Source organism: Podarcis muralis, chromosome 9 (genome assembly GCF_964188315.1).
Source record: "Podarcis muralis chromosome 9, rPodMur119.hap1.1, whole genome shotgun sequence".
Taxonomy (NCBI): Eukaryota; Metazoa; Chordata; class Lepidosauria; order Squamata; family Lacertidae; genus Podarcis; species Podarcis muralis.
This window is the reverse complement of record NC_135663.1, coordinates 51,490,857-51,510,446: the sequence shown is the minus strand read 5'-3', so window position 1 is coordinate 51,510,446 and position 19,590 is coordinate 51,490,857. Positions and strand designations below refer to the sequence as shown.

The 19,590-nt window shown below is 42.1% G+C and overlaps 1 protein-coding gene across 50 annotated transcripts in view; it reads left to right on the top strand.

Moving 5' to 3' along the window:
• Nucleotides 1–19,590, top strand: part of SORBS2 (sorbin and SH3 domain containing 2) — a 157,756-nt gene that overhangs the window by 33,355 nt on the left and 104,811 nt on the right. For 3 of the 50 annotated variants that reach the window (XM_028744912.2, XM_028744906.2, XM_028744900.2), the window contains exon 2: nucleotides 13,995–14,117. The exons of the other annotated variants lie outside the window; for them this stretch is intronic. The gene's annotated coding sequence lies outside the window, so the exon portion shown is untranslated. The remainder of the gene's footprint in view (nucleotides 1–13,994; nucleotides 14,118–19,590) is intronic. 50 annotated transcript variants of the gene reach the window in all.

The window sequence follows — 19,590 nt, the reverse complement described above, 5'->3', positions numbered from 1 at the left end:
AGCAAGGAGAGATGCAGCAGGTAGAAAGCTTAGGAGACATTGAGAGTTGGATACATGGACATGATGATGGAGAAGAGGTCCTGGGAGAAAGGCAGGAAGACAGAACACAAATAGAAGGGAAGGAGAGGTAGATTTCTGAGAAATTACAGAGAGAGGTCAGAGCCTCAGGGGTAGAGGTAGCACCCCACCCCTTACCATTCCAAGTACATACAGGATCTTTGAAGTTGAAGATGGACCTGTCTTAACTGAGGATTCAACAGGCAGCTCTTCCCCCCATGAAGGGACATTTCCTTCATATTAACCAGCAATGAATAATACTGCTTTGTCTGATTCCTTTGTTCATTATATCATGAAACCAATGGACCAAGGGGTGTTTGGTATATCCCTCCCTGGTATACCCCTCAACAAAAACAAAAGACACATCAGCTTGAGTTTTACAAAAGCAACACCGAGAGACTAAAGAAAAGGAAGTTGAAAGGCAGCACTGCCACCCCCTGGACTGGTTGCAAGTAAGAAGGCAGGCAAGGCAAGGGATGGCTGAGGGCAAATGGATGGACCCATGGAGGCCATGCTCTTTCTCCCTGGTTGGGGGGGTGATTACCAGTTGCTGCAGACCACAGGAAGGGAGTGTGATCTGGTCCTACTTGTGGGCTTCTCACAGGCATGTGGTTGGCCACTGCCAGAATAGAAAACTGGACTAGATGGGCCATTTGTTCTTAACCAGCAGGCTGTTCTTACATTCTTGTGGTTGATGGGGCAATCCTCCATAATGGGCCAGCCTGCACTGTGTGTGTGTGTGTGTGTGTGTGTGTGTGTGTGTGTGTGTGTGTGTAAGTACGCTTTTGGATTCTCTGTATATGGTTCCGATTAGGCACTAAAGCTGAAAGCTTTTCCTTAGGGATGGGAGAAAGAATATCTTAATATAAAGGACACCCCTCCGGGCTGTTCTCTGTCCACTCTACTTTTACTTCCTTGCAGTTGTTCTGAGCTGCTTTCTCTGTGACCTTCAGCATGTTTATATGAAGCCTTCCCAGGTTACAATTTTAGTCATTTTAATGACTTGTAATAGTAATCCTCTGGCTAAGAATTAATTGTAACTTGGAGAGCAGCCTTCAGTATAAAAGCTAGGTATATTTACCTTTGTCAAGTACTGGAAGATCTAGGAGAATGTTAAAGAATTGGAGCTCCTGCTTTTATCTATGCCTGCATGTTTACAAAGCACAGGATAAAGGAAGGTATAATTATTCACATGAGGCCTTGGCTATGGCCCAATGTGTTTCTTTTAAAAAGAAACAAAAAAACTTTCAAATCAATGTTATACAATCAATTTTTTTTCATTAGTGCTCTGTATACCATTGTTGTGATGATATGTGCCAAAAGAGCATCCAATTGCTCTAGCTTGTTACATCAATATCAGAATGTGTTCCCTGGCCTGCATGTACACACATACCCTCAGAGAAGCTCTAAAAGACAAAAACAAATCCCAACCCAATAGCTGCTTTCAAAGTATGACAACAGAATAACACCAGAAAAGTGTCAAGTTAATTATCTCTAGCCAAAGGACTGAATCAAAATAATACCTATTGTACAATCTTTCTTTTGATTTTTCAACATGACCTGAAAGGGGCAACTTCATGAGTGTTCACTGTTCAGGTTTTTTTTCTTCATCAGCTTAACATTCAAAAGGTTTTGGCTGTGATTTTTTTAATGTTAGTGATACTTTAGTAAAAGGAGCTGTTGTTCTCTAATGAAAATAGGAAGCAGGCTTCCAGTACAGTAGAGGTTTTTCAAAGGCTAAAGTGTGATCCTATTAGGGTCAGAATTCTTCTTGGCTCAACTGCATCCATGTTGTTGGACTCCAGCTAACAGCTGGGAAAAATGCCTTCAACTTTTCTTTTTTCCTTTAAGCATAGCACATTTGAGACTAAGCATATTTAAGGGATGCTAACTTTTTCTTATACAGTGGTACCTCGGGTTACATACGCTTCAGGTTACATACGCTTCAGGTTACAGACTCTGCTAACCCAGAAATAGTACCTTGGGTTAAGAACTTTGCTTCAGGATGAGAACAGAAATTGTTCTCCGGTGGCGCAGCAGCAGCAGGAGGCCCCATTAGTTAAAGTGGTGCTTCAGGTTAAGAACAGTTTCAGGTTAAGAACGGACCTCCGGAACAAATTAAGTATTTAACCCGAGGTACCACTGTAGCTCAAGTTCATATATTTATGTTTAACTTTCATGCTGATTCATTAACACCTTGTTAGGTTTGGCACATTTACTTTTAGGAACGTTGCACATCTAAGGACTATATTATTTTTTTCAAAATTGTGACTGCATTAATTCAGCCTGGTAAGATTAAGCTGGAGACTTCTTTGCTGCAATTGCCAAAAACAAACTAGCTTACAACAGCGTTTAACCCCCTTAAAAAAAAAAATATCTAGGCAAATACAACAAACCAAACTGGATAATAACTTTTATTAGGACCAACCAAAAAGTCACAAAAAATATGATAAGCTTATAAATTCTCTAGAACTCCTTGTCAGGCAAAACATTGCATGAAGCAAGGGGTAATGGGATGAGGAACTATTTGCTATTGTCAAGCTGTGTTAAAGGCACAGCAGCAGCTGGTATCAGTAAGGAAGCTTACTGTTCAGTTTCTGTTAATTGGTTCTCGTGGGAAACTTGCAGATTCTAGCTTCTCACAATTAACTCAAGGTGGTGTCAATTTACTCTTGGCAGAAAGCCCAGGTCTGCTTGACCTAGAAACTACTCTGATTGGTTAACGACCAGCACTCTGCTCTGTTATCAAGGGACTGCTAGCTCAGTTTGAGGTGAGGTGTTGTTAGGAGTAGAAGTGCTGTGTATGGTTATGAGAGAGAGAGAGAGAGAGAGAGAGAGAGAGAAAGAGAGGATTTATTTTACTTTGATTTGTATGCAGAAACTCTGCTGGTTTTATTTTCTCCTTTTAATAAATCCTGTAAATAGTTATTCTGAGTCTAGCTGACTAGTCATTACCGCCGCAACTAGCTTCTTCGCTGTGCAGGAAAACTCTGCTACGTTTGGGCTAAAGCCAGTAGGGCTATGCCTGACACTCCAAAGTTCCATGAGGTTATGGGCATTGTGCTGCCAGCCTGAGTTGCGGTGGTGTCAGCATCAACGGCGTTGGTTCCAGTAGTTCCAGAGGTTGTTGTTCCTGGCTGGTTCCTGACCGTGGTGAGCTGGTGACGCAGCGGACACAAGGACAACAGCTGCAGCGTGTGAGTGCTGGGTGCTGTGGTTCCTGTTCTCTCTCTCGGTGGTCGTGAGTAGCTGGTTCCGGGTTCCAGGGACATCGCTCTCAAGATGGCCTCACAACCAGTTCAGATGGCTTTTGAGCGTCTGAATGACTCCAATTACTTGCTGTGGTCGGAACGCATGCAGGCAGTGCTGCAGAGGGATCGTCTCTGGCAAGTGGTGAGTAAGTTTCCTGCGAAGCCTGATGATGAAGACCTCGATAAAGACCAAAGAGCAAGGGCCACAATTGTCTTGGGGCTGGAAGATTCCCAGTTGCCGTATGTGAGGGGAATCAAGACAGCTAGAGGTGTGTGGCAAGCACTTAAAGAACTCCATGTGCGTGAGACAGCGGTTTCCAAGCTGTTCATTCGCAAGGCATTGTACAAGGCAATGTTACAGCCTGGGGTTACAATGCAGGAACACCTACACAGTTTACAGTTAAAGTTTGTTGCGCTACAGGAAAGAGACTGTGCGTTAGACCAGCAGGAGAAGGTGGCTATTATTTTGAGTTCTCTCCCGGAAAGCTGGGATAATTTAGTTTTGTCTCTAGAAGGCATGCAGGAGCATGATTTATCAGTCAGTTACGTTACTGGGCGTTTGATTGAAGAATGGCAGAAGAGGCAAGAAAGGTCGTTGGCTGCAGAGGCTTCTACAGGTGGGCGGTTTGGAAGGAGTTCTCATGCCGTGCCAGAGGTGGAGCAAAAGCAGCGTACCGGTGAGGAGTCAGCGTTTGCTGTTAGGCGTTGTTTCCGATGTGGGTCCTCAGCGCATCTAAAACAACAATGTCCGGAGTTGGTCAAGTCTCAGTTGCCGGTGCAGGAGCAGAGACGAGATCAGCAGAAGCAGCAGCGTAAAAAGAAGTTCTTCAAACAAAAACAGTCGGCTCAGCTGGTGACCGGCGAGGTCAAGAGTGCTGATGAGAAACAAGCGGTCTGGGTGGTCGATTCGGGAGCATCTCGCCACATTGTGAATTCAGATGAATTGTTTGTTTCCAAGAACTCAGCACAGCGCAGCCAGGTGGCTCTAGCAGACGGAAGTACTTCTGAAGTGATTTCGGGGGGTGCAGTTTTTGTTCCTTGTCTTCGTGAATGCCTGCAAAATGTACTGTGTGTGCCTTCATTAAGGAGCAATCTGATGTCTGTAGATTGTTTGCTAAAAGCTGGGTTTAAAGTGCATTTTGAAGGAGACAGTTGCATGATTAAGAAGGCTGGTGAGATTTTAGGCACTGCTAAGTCAGAGGGAGGCTTGTTTTGGCTTAAAGCAGGATCTCAAGTTGCAGCAGTAGTCAGTAAATCTCAGCCTGCAGTGAATAACAAAGCTATACATGACAACTGTGTGCACTTATTGCATAGGAAAATGGGGCATGCTTGCTGGAAAAGTGTACTAAAAATGTCTGAATTGGCTGATGGGGGTAATTTAAAGAGCTGTAACAAGTACCTTGATTGTAATGTTTGTAAAAAGGTTAAAACCCACAGAGTCTCTTACCCCAGAAGTGACAGAGTTAGTGAGTCACCGCTACAGCTGGTTCACATGGACGTAATTGGTCCATTTGCTGTAAGTAGGGGTGGATCGCGCTTTTCACTAACAATTGTGGATGACGCCACGCGTTACTCCTGGGTTTTTCCCATGAAGAATAAGGGTGACGTGTTCACTAAGTTTAAAGGCTGGGTGGCATCTGTGGAAAGATTTCTGTCCACTAAACTCAAAAGGATTCAGACGGACAGAGGTGGCGAATTTATGTCAAATGCCTTTAAAGATTGGTTACAAAAGCGTGGCATTGGGCATAGAAAAACGAACGTTTTTTCCCCAGAGGAGAATGGCGTTGCAGAGCGAAAAAACAGATCTTTACAAGATATGATGTTTGCCATGCTTGATGATGCTGATTTGCCCATGTCTTATTGGGGGGAGAGCATGCTCACCGCGTGTTATCTCCAAAACAGGCTCTTTCATCAAACAATAGGTACAACTCCGTACTTTAAATTGTTTCAGAAAAAACCCAAAATTGACCATTTGCATGTGTTTGGATCAAAAGCCTGGGTATTAATTCCAAAACAAATGAGGAAGAAGGGAGATCCTAAGACCAAACAGTTAGTGTTTGTGGGTTACCAGGAGCTGGGAAAAGGTTTCCGCTTTGCTGAAGGGACAAATGGCATTGTGATCTCCAGGAATGCCAGTTTTTGTGAACATAGTGGCTGGGAGAGACTACATGCCAATACTGAGGTTTGGTTTGAACCTTCCCAGGAGCTTCATGACTCTGAAGGTAGACACAGAGAATCAGAGTCTGAGGGGGAGGAAAGTTCAGATAAGAGCTCTCAAGAAAGTGGAGTTAGCCAAAGACCAGATGCTAAGCAACAAAAGAGAGGTTGTAGTTCTGAGGAGGAAAGTGGGTCAGAAGAAAAATTTTCTCCCAGAAGGTCTAAAAGACAAAACAAAGGAGTGCCTCCGGTGCGTTTTTCCCCAGATACTGCAAATGTGTTTAGTGTGATTGCAGAACCCAAGAGTTTTCAGGAGGTGTTAAAGTTACCAAAAGAGGAGGCAGAGCTCTGGAAACAGGCAATGGAGGAAGAGATGTCCTCTCTGAATGAGCACAAGGTTTTTACACCAGTAGCAGCGCCTGAGGGGGCAAAGATTGTAGGCTGCAGGTGGGTGTACAAACTTAAACCTCTGGTGACAGGAGAGTACAAATACAAAGCTCGTTTAGTGGCTCAAGGATACTCTCAGAGGCCTGGAAAAGATTATGACGAGACTTAGGCCCGGTTAGGACATATCTAGGGTTGGAAGTGTGCTGGGCCCAAGATGGCAGCTGTCTAATTAGTCAGCAGAACAAAGTTAAACAACTACTGACTACATACAGGATGCAGGATTGCAAAGGGGCAGTGGTGCCTATGGATCCAGGTTTCATAAAAACACTTCATATAGATGAGAGTCCTGAATTTGAACATCCTGATGTATATCACTCTGTAATTGGAAGTTTATTGTATATAGCACAGTGGTCCAGACCTGATATTAGCTATGCAGTAGGCATATTAAGTAGATTGGTCTCAAAACCCACACTAAATGCCTGGAAAGGGGTAAAACAAGTTCTGAGGTATCTCAAACAGACAATTGGCTATATGTTACAATTAAATTCTTCAGAGGATGAAATGTTGAGTTGCTACTGTGATAGTGACTGGGGAAATTTGCCGGATAGAAAATCTGTCACAGGACTAGTCATAATGGTCGGTGGAGCTTTAATCAGCTGGCGGTCACGCAAGCAAGACGTTGTAAGTGTGTCATCAACGGAATCAGAGTACGCCGCATTGAGTGAATTGTGCAACGAGGTGATTTATTTCAAGCATTTGTTAGCAGATTTAAATGTAAATTGTGGAGAACCAGTACAAGTTTACATTGATAATCAAGCTTGTATAACCTTAAGTAAAACAGAGGGTTTCAAATCGCGTTCCAAACATATCTCTGTAAAATACCAAAATGTACGTTGCTGTGTACAAGACAATGTAATCACCTGTACTTATGTATCAAGTGAAGAAAATGTAGCAGATGTGTTAACTAAACCATTGGCAAAGATAAAGAACAAGCGAATGTGCAAGGGTTTAGGTTTGCTGGAAAAATGATCTCCTACATAGGTGTATTTGGTGTTAATTGTTCAGCAGAATCTGTGAGGGGGTGTTCAGTTTCTGTTAATTGGTTCTCGTGGGAAACTTGCAGATTCTAGCTTCTCACAATTAACTCAAGGTGGTGTCAATTTACTCTTGGCAGAAAGCCCAGGTCTGCTTGACCTAGAAACTACTCTGATTGGTTAACGACCAGCACTCTGCTCTGTTATCAAGGGACTGCTAGCTCAGTTTGAGGTGAGGTGTTGTTAGGAGTAGAAGTGCTGTGTATGGTTATGAGAGAGAGAGAGAGAGAGAGAGAGAGAGAAAGAGAGGATTTATTTTACTTTGATTTGTATGCAGAAACTCTGCTGGTTTTATTTTCTCCTTTTAATAAATCCTGTAAATAGTTATTCTGAGTCTAGCTGACTAGTCATTACCGCCGCAACTAGCTTCTTCGCTGTGCAGGAAAACTCTGCTACGTTTGGGCTAAAGCCAGTAGGGCTATGCCTGACACTCCAAAGTTCCATGACTTACATCTAACATGCTTTGTCAAAAGCAAGTTTCTTAAAAAGTGCTATGAAGTACCACTATTATCCAGTAATAAAATGTACCCCTCTGTTGGCTGGATATGCCTTTACCTCACAACCTTCATCAGTAGGTTGTGCATATACATCTGCATTGGATTATCTGCTCTCATACAGTAATTCTAGTATAAACACCTGAGAGCATCAATGCTCCGATAATTTGTGAAGACACCGCAGACGTGACTGTGTGATTTAAACAGCAGTCAATCAAGTGAACAGCCTGAATTCCAGGCTTAACAGCTGCTCAGATAGGATCACACTTCAAACTGAATCTGGAGCAACTCCTGGTGAATGATGGCCCTTTAAGGATTTTAAGGCCACATACATAACTCTTCTACTAGTAGATGGGTATGAGCTTTGGCTGAGGTCCTCAAACCACTGACTTCAGAGTAGTGCACTGGCAGTCACCTGCTTCTTCTTCTTCTTTTTTGCAGTCCTTTTAGCCATAATTACAGGCCCTAAGGAGGTCTGGTTGGATTCAAAGAAGCTTCTGTTTAGGGATCTTGGTTCGTTTTGCCCACAGCAGACTGGGAGTTCCTGCCAAAATCTGCTTGTTTACATTAAAATTACCTTGGGATGTAAAAAAGAAAAAGATCATCTGCAGCATAAGTTTTTCACAGACTGGAAGGTGCTGTGATAGGGAGCTATCATTGCTCATGGCACATCTATTAAATTCCCTTCCTGCTTCACCCAGGGTGCTCCTGGACTGTTGCTGTTTTCAGGATTCAGTTGCATACTGGCAAATTCAGGTAGCACAATTATAGTTTACTGGGAGATCTGGCGGAACAAACCTGCTTCCTCAAAAGATCTGACTTTTTGCTAAAAAGGAAAGTGACTGGAAAGTATGGGGTAACACTTGCTTTGACACAACATCATGTAACCGCCCTGCAAACACATCAGAATGAATGCTAAATAGCCAGATTGTCTGCAAGCACCCACAGTCCCCGGGCAAACAGATCCTGCAGATTTTACAAAATTATAAAACCTTTTTGATGAGATAGCCTAGTGTGGAATAAAAGCATGAATTTGAGTCTTGCACCAAAAAGAGATTTTGTGAGTGCTTCATTTGAGCACTCGCTCATTTAGCTCCTCTTTCACTGTTTCCTGCTCCAATCCCTTTCCTTTGGAGTAAGGGAAAGCAGTAGTGGCAAGTGGTATGGAAGCTTCAGTAGAGTTTGGTTTTGTGCCAGGTATGGGACTGAGATTGCCACTTCCATAATCCCTTTTGGGGGAACTATTTACATCAAAGAGGAAGCTCTTCTACCTTGTAGAAATGATGCCAGTAGTGTTAGTTTCCCAATGTGGATTCCCTGGTGGGATGAGCACAAGCACTGTTGTGGCCCCTGATTGCTTGCTGCCACCTTCCACTAGCCCAGGTTGAACAACTGGGTCCTTGGTATAGGGGGATGTGGTTGTTCTCATCTTGAAGACTTATAAAGCCCTTTTGCCTCAAATTTGCTTTATTGAATCCTTGCGGCACCCCTAGTAATGATAGTTCTATCACAGTTCTTCACAACTTGTGACCTGCCAAACTGAACTCAGCCCTCCATCCCTTGTATTGCAGCCTATTTCATACCTGGAATACCCCTGGTTTCAGTGTCTCTGGCCAGCACCAAAAAACAGGAGGTTTCTCAAGCTCTATTGTGGACTACGTTAGGGTTGCCATATTTCAAACAGTGAAAATCCGAACAGAAAAGTTGTTGCACTTCTTTTGCCCAAAGTTGATGAGCTTTTTTCGGAGCAAGACCACACCGGACACTGCTGATGAATGCAGTGTTCCAAATATGTCCAGACGTATGGTAACCCTAAACTACGATAAAGGATTTGACTTAGTGGACCAGTCATAAATGGTGCTAGAGGTTGTAGGGGAACAACAAGACAATGAACAGGATGGTGATACAATGACTACTGCAGGATTGTGTTTGCAATTGTTTAAGATAAAACCTATTTTGGAAAGACTATTTTGGAAAAACCTATTTTTGGAAAGAAACTACTTTTGCCATTTTTATGGACATTTATTGTTTGTTTTCAGATAGTTGCCTTGGTGATGCTGTGTTGATTGCAAAAGCTCTAGGGGGGCAGCCATTGTACCAAATGTGCTGTTTTGAGAATCATAGAATTGTAGAGCTGGAAGGGACCATGAGGGTCATCAAGTTTAGGATTCTGGTAAGACTGTCACCATCTATATTCTCCAGTGCCATCTATATTCTCCAGTGGTTCAGTACAGTAGTAGACTTCTGTCACCATCCATATTAATGACATAAAACTGGCAAACTGGTGATTTTCTGAGCTAGCAGATTTGAACAAGAGTTTTGCAAGGCTGACTACATAGTTCCATTAGCATTCCAAAACAGCTAAATTTGCAAAGTTTGTGTGTCATTTTAGATTTTTATTGCCACAGCTGTCAAATGAGGTTTCATGTCAAATGTATCCCTGATTGTTCCCTATTTTCTTGCACCTTAGAGTACCTTAGGGTTTTTTTTTAGAAGTCTTGATTCAACTCATAAACATCTATCTGTATCATCAGCAAACGTGCATCAGCAACAAAGGGTCATTTGGAAGCTCTTAACATTCAGGTACCAATGTATCAGTTTAACAAATGTCATTCAGTTAACTTGCCAATTAAGTTGTCCTCAAACCTAACACTCAGCTCCCCATCCACAGACTGACTATCCATTTTATGTAAACAGCTAGTTAGGCTTTGCCACATGGTCTGCATGGGGCTACAGTGTCAGGCGAGACCAGCAGTTTGTTGGTTCACAATATATGAGGTTTGAGGTGTCAATTTAGCTGGGAAAAACTCTCTTAAGATCCCTGACAGAAAAGAAATATAGTGGCTGAAGGCTGGAAATAAGTATTTAACTTGTGTTTGGTTCGCAGAAAACAGATATTTGGAAAATTAACTTTAAACTTATATGTTAATTTTTCTTTTCATCAAAAGATTTACGCACACTGTTAACCATATTATGGCTCCAGAAAGCCCCTGCTTTTTTGGCATATGTTTGGTTGTCCTGGGTGCTTAAAGCTGAATGATGGTCACAATTTGACATAATGTGCTTAGTGTCTCATATGATCTGTGGAGACCTACCTTCTTCCTGGATTAAAATTCCACCCTTGAGACAGGATTACTAGAAACCTTGAAGCTTAAAGTTCACAGGGAAGCAGGCAGAGACCAGCTTACAGCACCTTGAAGTTGTATTGGCAGAGAGTGAGAGCCACCTGAAGTCTTATGTAGGATGCCCAGGCTTGAAGCATGGTAGGCTCCACAATATAACATGTTAAAGGACTCTCCCGTTGATTTGTAATCTTTGGATTGTGTGATGTTGGGGAGGCAGAAGAACTGGAGGACTCATATTTTGATTAGTGATGATGACTGAACTGTTTGAAGGACCTTGAATGAAGCCCCAACAGTTCTCCCCTTGCCACCACCAAGGAAGTGTCCTGAAACTTAGCCTCATTCAAGGCTTCCACCAAGCATTGGGATCATTGCACAGTGTAAATAGTTAGAATAGTTAGAGAGCTAGTGTGGCGTAGTAGTTAAGAGCGGTAGACTCGTAATCAGGTGAACCGGGTTCGCGTCTCAGCTCCTCCACATGCAGCTGCTGGTTGACCTTGGGCTAGTCACACTTCTCTGAAGTCTCTCAGCCCCACTCTCCTCACAGAGTGTTTGTTGTGGGGGAGGAAGGGAAAGGAGAATGTTAGCCGCTTTGAGACTCCTTCGGGTAGTGATAAAGCGGGATATCAAATCCAAACTCTAAATGAAGGGCTGGTGAAACAGGGGAAATGAGTTCCCAGTGCTGGGTAGAAGGCCCGAGAAAAAAATTATACAGAAACTAGAGGCAGTAGTGATTGTATGCTGCAGGCAACATTGTTTGGCGTAGAAAAATAGGTTGCATGCTGGAAGGCCAAGTGAGAACAGATCCAATAATTCAGGTGGCCAAAGGAAGCAGGACAGAATTGACGTTGGGCTGAAAAGTAGGAAATGGATGAGGAAAGAGATTGAGGAAGCAAGAGAGAGTGGCTAGGAAGAGAGTATCAAAATCCCATAAAGACAGGATGGGGAGTGTGTGCTTGTCAGTGTGTAGGCAGGCAAGGGGAGCCCTTGGGGGCTTTTAGCCAGAGAGGCCAAACAGGCAATGGAGATTGCAGATGAATTTCATATATTGATTGAACTTGCTAAGCAAATGTTTGCTGCAGGTCTCTAGGAATGCATTATTTCAGCAGGGTGAGTGACAAAATCTTTATTGTTCAAGGTCAGCAGCAACCAAATCCTTTGTCTGTTGAGGAATAAGCTGATTTTGCTAGCTATTGGTGCTTGACCCAGATAGATGTTTTCCCCAAGAACAGAGGCTACTTTTCAGTTATGACCAAAATGAAGGCTTACCAAGCTACTTTAATAAACTCCTGTTAGGAAATTGGAAGATGGCCAAAACTACACCCTAGAATAATCAGAACGTTCATCTTGAGATGAAGCTTAACATGATCTGCTAAGGTCTTTTTTAAAGGAAGTTATTTAAATGTATGGATATGATGAATTCTGAAGGAATTACGGTACTTTAAAATCAAGAGTGAGTTTAGCAGCTTTCCTGTACCCTAACCACTCTTTCCAAAATAAATATTCTTGCTAAAGCTGGCTATCCTCTGGTTTAATAACACGCGTTATTATTTATTCATTAAACAAGGAAAATGCAGTCAGAGCTGCTATGCGAAAACACAGAAATAAGATGGTTCCTTGTTCTGAGGAATGCAGAATCTAAGAGAGTTTAGACTACATACTGTGGCCACGTGCCATTTGCTCTTCTGCGAAATAGCCACCATACACAGTTTAGACTATTTAGACATTATGCTAATAAACTGAAAAAGCTATCCCCTGCCTTTAAGCCTGAGTAGTCTCAGTAATAAATTGGGAACCATAGCAATTCACATGATACATTTCATGGCTGTATGTTTGCGCTACGAGGAAAATTGGTGAATATGACTGTGTGATTGCAAGAATATTTGCACTCAGTTTTAGTTGCTGCCCCACAAAATAATGTAATGGATGTTACATGTAGGAGGCAAGAAAGATAAAGAAGGAAGGATTTCTTGATTAAGTTTCAGTGAGGCAGAAAAGCAGTAAGTTCTGGACATAAGTTCTGCACGCACACCATTTGAATGGCAATGCCCATGAACTTTGGGGGACGGTCCCCTCAAATATTTTATTGGGGGGGGTGAAGATCCCTTGGCTGCTAGGAATTGGCTCCTATGCTCAGCAGCTTACACTCTGGCACTAGTAAGCAATGAATAGTAGGTATCAATAGCCCTGTCCTCTCCAAATTTGCCTAATTCCTTTTTAGGCTATACGAGTGGTAGTGAGTTCCGTAGTATGAGCACATGAAGCATAGAACATTTATTCTTGCTTTTTCAATCTGCACCATTGAGTGGATGATTCAATGGAACTTTGGCTAATGAATGGTTGTTTGTGTGTGTGTGGAACTGGAGCAATAAAATCTCTTGACCATGTTCTTCTGTACTGTAACCTGTACAGTGAGTACAGAAAACAGTTGATTCTCTTTCTAATAATTCTCTTGGGAAGATCACCTGAAGATTCTGAATGGCACTGCTTCACAAATGCTTCCTCCTACATTAGTTGAGGGGGTTGCAGAAAAAAACAAAAACTGACTTCAGTGCAGATCAGGATAAAATTTCTATAGGCTTGAGGGCCAGAGAGAGAGAGAGGAGGACGAAATGTGTGTTTATATCTATATGATTTTAATTGCTTTAATGAACTGTATGTTTTATTTCTGTACCTGTATTCATAGTAGGAGCACAGGACTGTCAGGTTTGGAATGGGTGCAAGGCAGCAGGGCCAATCAAAGAGCTAATAGCCTTATTTTTTTCAAAATGTGACAAGGGTGGAGTGGGTACTTTTAGTTTCTTTCCTGCAAGTACCCAGCACACAAAGGTAATTATGGATTACAGTTTGATAGTCAATTAGAGTTCAAAGTTGCAGCAAGGGTTGTTAGCCAAAACTCTCAGGGCAACAAGATTTCCAACCTCCCAAAGACAATTCCATAGTTTTGGCAACATTCCATTCTTACTTTTGGAAAATGCTTTCTGTCATTCATTCTTAGCATGCAGCAAACCATTTCCACCTTATTTCATAGCCACATATCTCTGCATATATATCTCTGGGAATGAGATGAAGGATGGTGGCACTTAACCTGTTCAAAAATCCTGCATCCTGTGGAAGCTGGAAACAATGGAAAGCTTCTTGCTACACCCAGGGTGGTTTCCTGTAGTCACACTTGAGACACAATATGCAAAATCGCCCCTTGCAAAGAGGCTAGCAGCCAGACATCTGAAAGCAGCACAAGTTGAAATATTAAAGGGAGATGCATCTTGTGTGTGAGTCATCCAAACAAAACAGTGTGAAACCAAATAGTTACTAAACATACTGAGCCAAGAGGCAACTGACTGCTGCTGTGGATCAATATAGTTCAGTTTGTGTTGCCTCTACTGCTACATTCGTCAAAGTGAAAGCAAACGCTTCCGTGGACTTTTTCAGTACTTTGATTCTGGAACATAGACGGAAAATGATGTGGTGCCGTCTTTGCGAGAGTTTGGCAGTGATGATTTATATGGACACGGTGGCTTTTCTATGATAACCTGTGCACCTAGATTGTTATGGGTGAGTACTGTATAGCTTTGCAGCCGTGATTTGTTTATGTTTTGTGCTTCCTTCGTTTTACTACTCTTTTCCCCATACCTGCCTTTTTTAAAAGGGTCTGTTCAGGTTTATAATTTTCTTTCTCTGTTTCATATGAAGATCTGTGATGTTGATTACTTTAGTAGCATAGTCAGATATATGCAGATGTAAATCCACAATTATTTAGAACTATAGTTCATATTCCTCAATCTTCATTTAGATGTGATTAAAGGAGATTCATGTTTATTTTTGAATACAGTACTGCAAAATAGGGCAGGCAAAGATTCTGGTAGGAACACCACCATAGGATTTTTGCAGTGCTGAAGTGATGGAATTATCAAAATATAATGGTCAGTCTGTTTTTTCAGGTGGCTATATGTATCGCTGCATTGACTGCCTGGAATATAATAAAACATCACTTGTCCTGAAATGGAGAGTGCAGTCCCCCTCCCCGCAAAAAGCAGGATTTATTGCATCTTTATGAATGCAGTCTTTGCTGTACAGTTGTATTTTAAAGGTGTGTGGACTGAAGTCTTTAGTTTCTCACAATTAGAGCACATTAAAGATATGCAGTTCAAAATTCACTATGTATCACTGGCTTGCTTTTTACCAAAATAATTTGTTGTGGCATAACTGGGAAAAGGCCATAGCAGTGGGTATAAAGCTGAACCCAAATCCTATGCATAAGCAAGCTCCACAGAGTCCAATGAAGTTTACTCCAAAGTAAGTGTGCATAGGATTGCAGCTTCAATGGCTTATCCAAATGATAATTCCAAATTTATACAACAGACTTCCACCACCCTCTAAGCTACAGCATCATAATATTAAGCAGTTCTTGGAAAATGCTGCCATTTTCACCAGTGCGCCAGAAAGTAGCATATATCACTCTGACATTCTTAAGGAAATACTGGTCTTTGACAGTTGTTGTTGGTTGATATGTTTGAGAGCGCCAGACATACACTTCATAAACAGAGCATTCTGATCACCCCATAAATCATTAAATCTGCTCCCCAGAAAAGGAATGAAGAAGCATGCCAGTCTTTCATTAACTGCCCCTGCTGCACAAATCAAAATGGTACATTTATTGGGCTGACGAGATCAAAGAATTGCTTCTGAGCCAATGAATAGCAAGTCCTCCATATCTCAGTACTTAACTTGATTAATCAAGCAAAGTTCTCGTATTCCACCAGCCTTCAGACTGTAATACAAATGTCCTGCCTCAGCCTTCTCTGGGTACAAAGATATAACTTCTACACAATCACAGCTGTTCTGTCGCCTCCCGTCTGCCACCCTGTAATGTAATAGTATAATCTCCTCACCCCCTTCATTTTAATGCTGACAGGCCATTACAGTTCGTGATTTACCCAAGCATATTAACCATAACCATGTTATGCTGTGGGTGCCTGCATGTGATTTATTATCAGATAGCAGTCATTTCTATTTACATAGTCACTTAAGTTTTTTGAATTACTACCTGCGGAGAACCAGGCCCCCTTCCCTTTATACCCACCTTTCTGAGCTATAAGGAAAAAAGATCTCTACTGTTTAGAGGGGGAAATGCTTATATCACAGGAAGGGATATTTGATCACTTGCAAAAAATGTCCTGATGACCTACAGATCCTTGAAGAATATCAAAGGAAGGCCATGTACAGAGAGGTAAGAAAGCATACTTAGGTTCTACTGATTTCAGTGGGGTTTTAAGCATATTAACTGTATTCTGGGTTGTATCCATTGAGCAAAATCCAAAGCTCTGTCAGCTTAGTTGCTCTCACAGGGCATTGCACCCTTATTTCCCAATTCTTGTAAACAACTCTCACATATTTTGCCCTAGCAGTGCCTTTTTCACAGGATTGTTTTCACGTAATCTAAACAAAGGCTATATCGCGCATCTGGGAAAATCCAGAATGCATCAATAGGTTTTGTAATTTCAGGATAGATTGAGGTTGTGCAGGTGTCACTGACATTTTAAGGGTATTAGATCCATGGCTCTGTCGGTGCATGATGTAACACTTTACAGGGCAAGAAGTGCAAGTAGGTAGATACGTCTTTTGTAATGTGACATTATATTGTGACCTGGTTTTGTAATGTGATGTTATTTTGTGACCTGGTTTCTGACAGAGATCAATAAACACAACACAAACACAAAACCCCAATACATATACATTAGTTCTATATTGTACTCACAAATATGAGCATATGCTATTATTAAAATAGAAAAAACTTCAACACCAAACGCTTTCCTCAAGAAATTAAAAACTACCTGCATATGAACTTGAAAAAGATATTGTATTGACATGGTTGATTACTGATACTCCAGTGTTAATGACTATTTTATGGTTTGCTGTAATAAACACATAAGTTGTATTTTTCAGGATAATTCTGCATGCGCGCGCGCACACACACACACACACAGAGAGAGAGAGAGAGAGAGAGAGAAACCTTTAGCAGGGAAAGTCCCCATTGGTGACTTCATAGTGTTAACTGGTCTCTGCTTTCCCCATAATTAGTTTAGAAGAAGAAGAAGAAGAAATGCTATGTATTTCACATTTAGTTTGACTGTCAGATGCTCAGTATGGTTTTGCCTATGACTGCATACAAAGTAATGTCTTTCTTCTTCTTTGGCAATCACTTGTAGCCAAGTAAGATTGTCTTCCATAAAAACGGTTTTAGCAATGAGTCTGTGACTGTGGAGGCCAATTCTGGATGCACACGTCCTTCCACAGTGGGGACATTGGTTTCTGGGCAGGAGTTGATCATGGTGTGGATTTGCCAAGCGTGCCTTCCTCTTAGCACATTTCTCCCATGCGTCCTGAGTTCAAGTGTCTTAAAAGTCCATGACACCTTTGGTAAAGGCTGTTCTCCAACTGGAGCGCTCGCAGGCCAGTGTTTCCCAGTTGTCAGTGCTTATACTACATTTTTTTAGATTTGCCTTGTCTTTAAACCTCTTTTGTTGACCACCAGCATTACGCTTTCCGTTTTTAAGTTCAGAACAGAGTAGTTGCTTTGGAAGACTATCATCAGGCATCCACACAACATGACCAGTCCAACGAAGTTGATGTTGAAGAATCATAGCTTCAACACTGGTTATCTTTGTATGTGTAGCACAAAAGCGTAGGAGTTTGTTTGTTTTCTCAGTCCAGAGTCATTCGCACTCATCCTCAACATGCTGATTTCAGATCCTGCCACCCCCAAGAGTGGCTGTGATTACTTGCTGCACATTTGAAAGCCCACCACATTCCACACAGATTCCCCAGGTGAATGAAGAAGGAAGTGGTGATTGCAATCTTGGTAAATGCTTACCCACAACTTCATTGGGCAGGTGTGGAGACCCACAGACAGACCATTACTGTAACTTCCCATTGCCAGGGCTCTGTCTGCTCCCAGCTATACCTGTGCTCCTTCTTTTTTGGCTTGTCCCTCCCTGTGTTTCCAGCTGCTGGCTGGCCCCATCAGCAACTTGCCTTCCAACCCATCTTACCACACCAGGCTTGACTGTGTAGCTGTCTCCTGCCCAAGCCAGCCCCGCTTCCATACAGGTGTAGCCCAAGTGTCAACTCTGTTTGTTACTATGTCATTAGATGCAGGGTAAAAAAGAATCAATCCGCAATGAGCTTTTGTTTTGGGAATGAACCACTTTCTCAAGAAGTGCTTTTTGGGTGCAATAAAATATGCAGCAGAACTAGATTATATGTGGACTGTGTAGAAAAAACAAACACTCAGTCTCCATTGTTTCTAGAATAAAACACTGTGTGTACACAGCCTAAGAGACGGGGATTAAATACAACAGTTTTCTTAATTAGTGAGGATGCTTTCCTGAATTGACTATTTATCTGCAGGGTGGGGTCTGAGACCGGTGCTTTTTAAGGGTGTCAGTGAGAAAACAGCCTTTTCCCGGCTGATGTAGGAAGCATGCAGTTTTAGAGATGATCAGACAGAGAAGAGAGAGAGCTGTACATTGGTCCAAGCTGAAGGCTCTTTTGGACACAGTTGCTGTTTGGGGATCTGGTGCAGGACTTGTGGCTGTGCTGTGTGCTGAGGGACTTGGTATACCTCAGCTATGGTCCTCCTATATATATTTGTGAATAAAACATAACAAATATAATAAAAGACACTGTAAGTCTCCATTGCATGTGTTCGCTTATCCTATGGTGGCTGAATGCCGTAGCACTGCCCACAGACTTCCCCTTATTGAGGAAGGAGAGAGCATTAAGAATAGACAAGCATTTCCTCTTGCATGTCTGACTGCATTCTTTCCCTGTTCTGATTCAGCCACATATTTCATCTATACTGCTGAACACTGTATTTCTATAGAGACCCCAACTTCTTGCGGGCATTTTCAGTTTCAGATTGCTCTCTGTTCTTTTAAATAACATGCCATTGAATAAGCAGTTATCAAAATCTCTGGAGGTTGTGGTTCAGTTCTTCTTGCTGATTGGATTGCTGTTTTCATCTTGGACAGCTCCTTCTTGTCCTTTCCCCTTATTTTCCCTCAGAAGATTCCCCCCTCTGTGTTTTTTCCTCTTATGGTGCTTTGAACTTCTTTTGCCACAGTAGCACCAGCATAGAAAGTGGAACAGGGAGTATATAAAAATGGGCCTTCCTAAATGGCTTTTGCCCTGTATACATGAAAGAGAGTCTCCACCCCCATCATTCAGCCTGGACACTGAGATCTAGCTCTGAGGGCCTTCTGGCAGTTCCCTCATCGCAAGAAGTGAGGTTACAGGGAACCAGGGTCTTCATGGTAGTGGTGCCCTCCCTCTGGAACACCCTTCTGTCAAGAAAATAAACAACTACCTGACTTTTAGAAGACATCTGAAGAAAGCCCTATATAGGGTTGTTTTACTGTGTTTGATGTTTTAATTTCCTGGAAGCCACCCAGAGTGGCTGGGGCACCCCAGTGAGATGGGTAGCATATAAATTTTATTATTATTATTATTATTATTATTATTATTATTATTATTATTATTAGGGAGTTTGGGAAATGTGTATAAGAGGCAACGTGAGAGAAGTGGATGAAGTTATGCATTGTGTGGAGAAAGAGGTTAAAGAAATGTTTTTCTTCCTCTCTTATAACCTTAGCTTCCAGAATTTGCTTCCAGAAGAGGCAGTGATGGCTGCCAACTTGGATAGCTTTAAAAAGATGAATAGACAAATTCATAGAGGATAAGGCTACTAACCCTGATGGCTGTGTTCTACCTCCCCAGTAGGAGGTGATAATGCTTCTAAATACCAGTTGCTGGAAGCCTCAGGTGGGGAGAGTGCTGTTGTGCTGAGGTCTTGCTCGCAGGCTTCCCATTTGCATCTGGTTGGCCACTGTGAGAAAAGGATACTGCACTAGATGGGCCACTGGCCTGATCCAGAAGGCTGTTCTTAGGTTCTTACTACACTTGTTGGTGTAATACTACACTCGTGTTCTGTGATTTTCCAATCTGCAGTAATTAGCATGGGGATCAG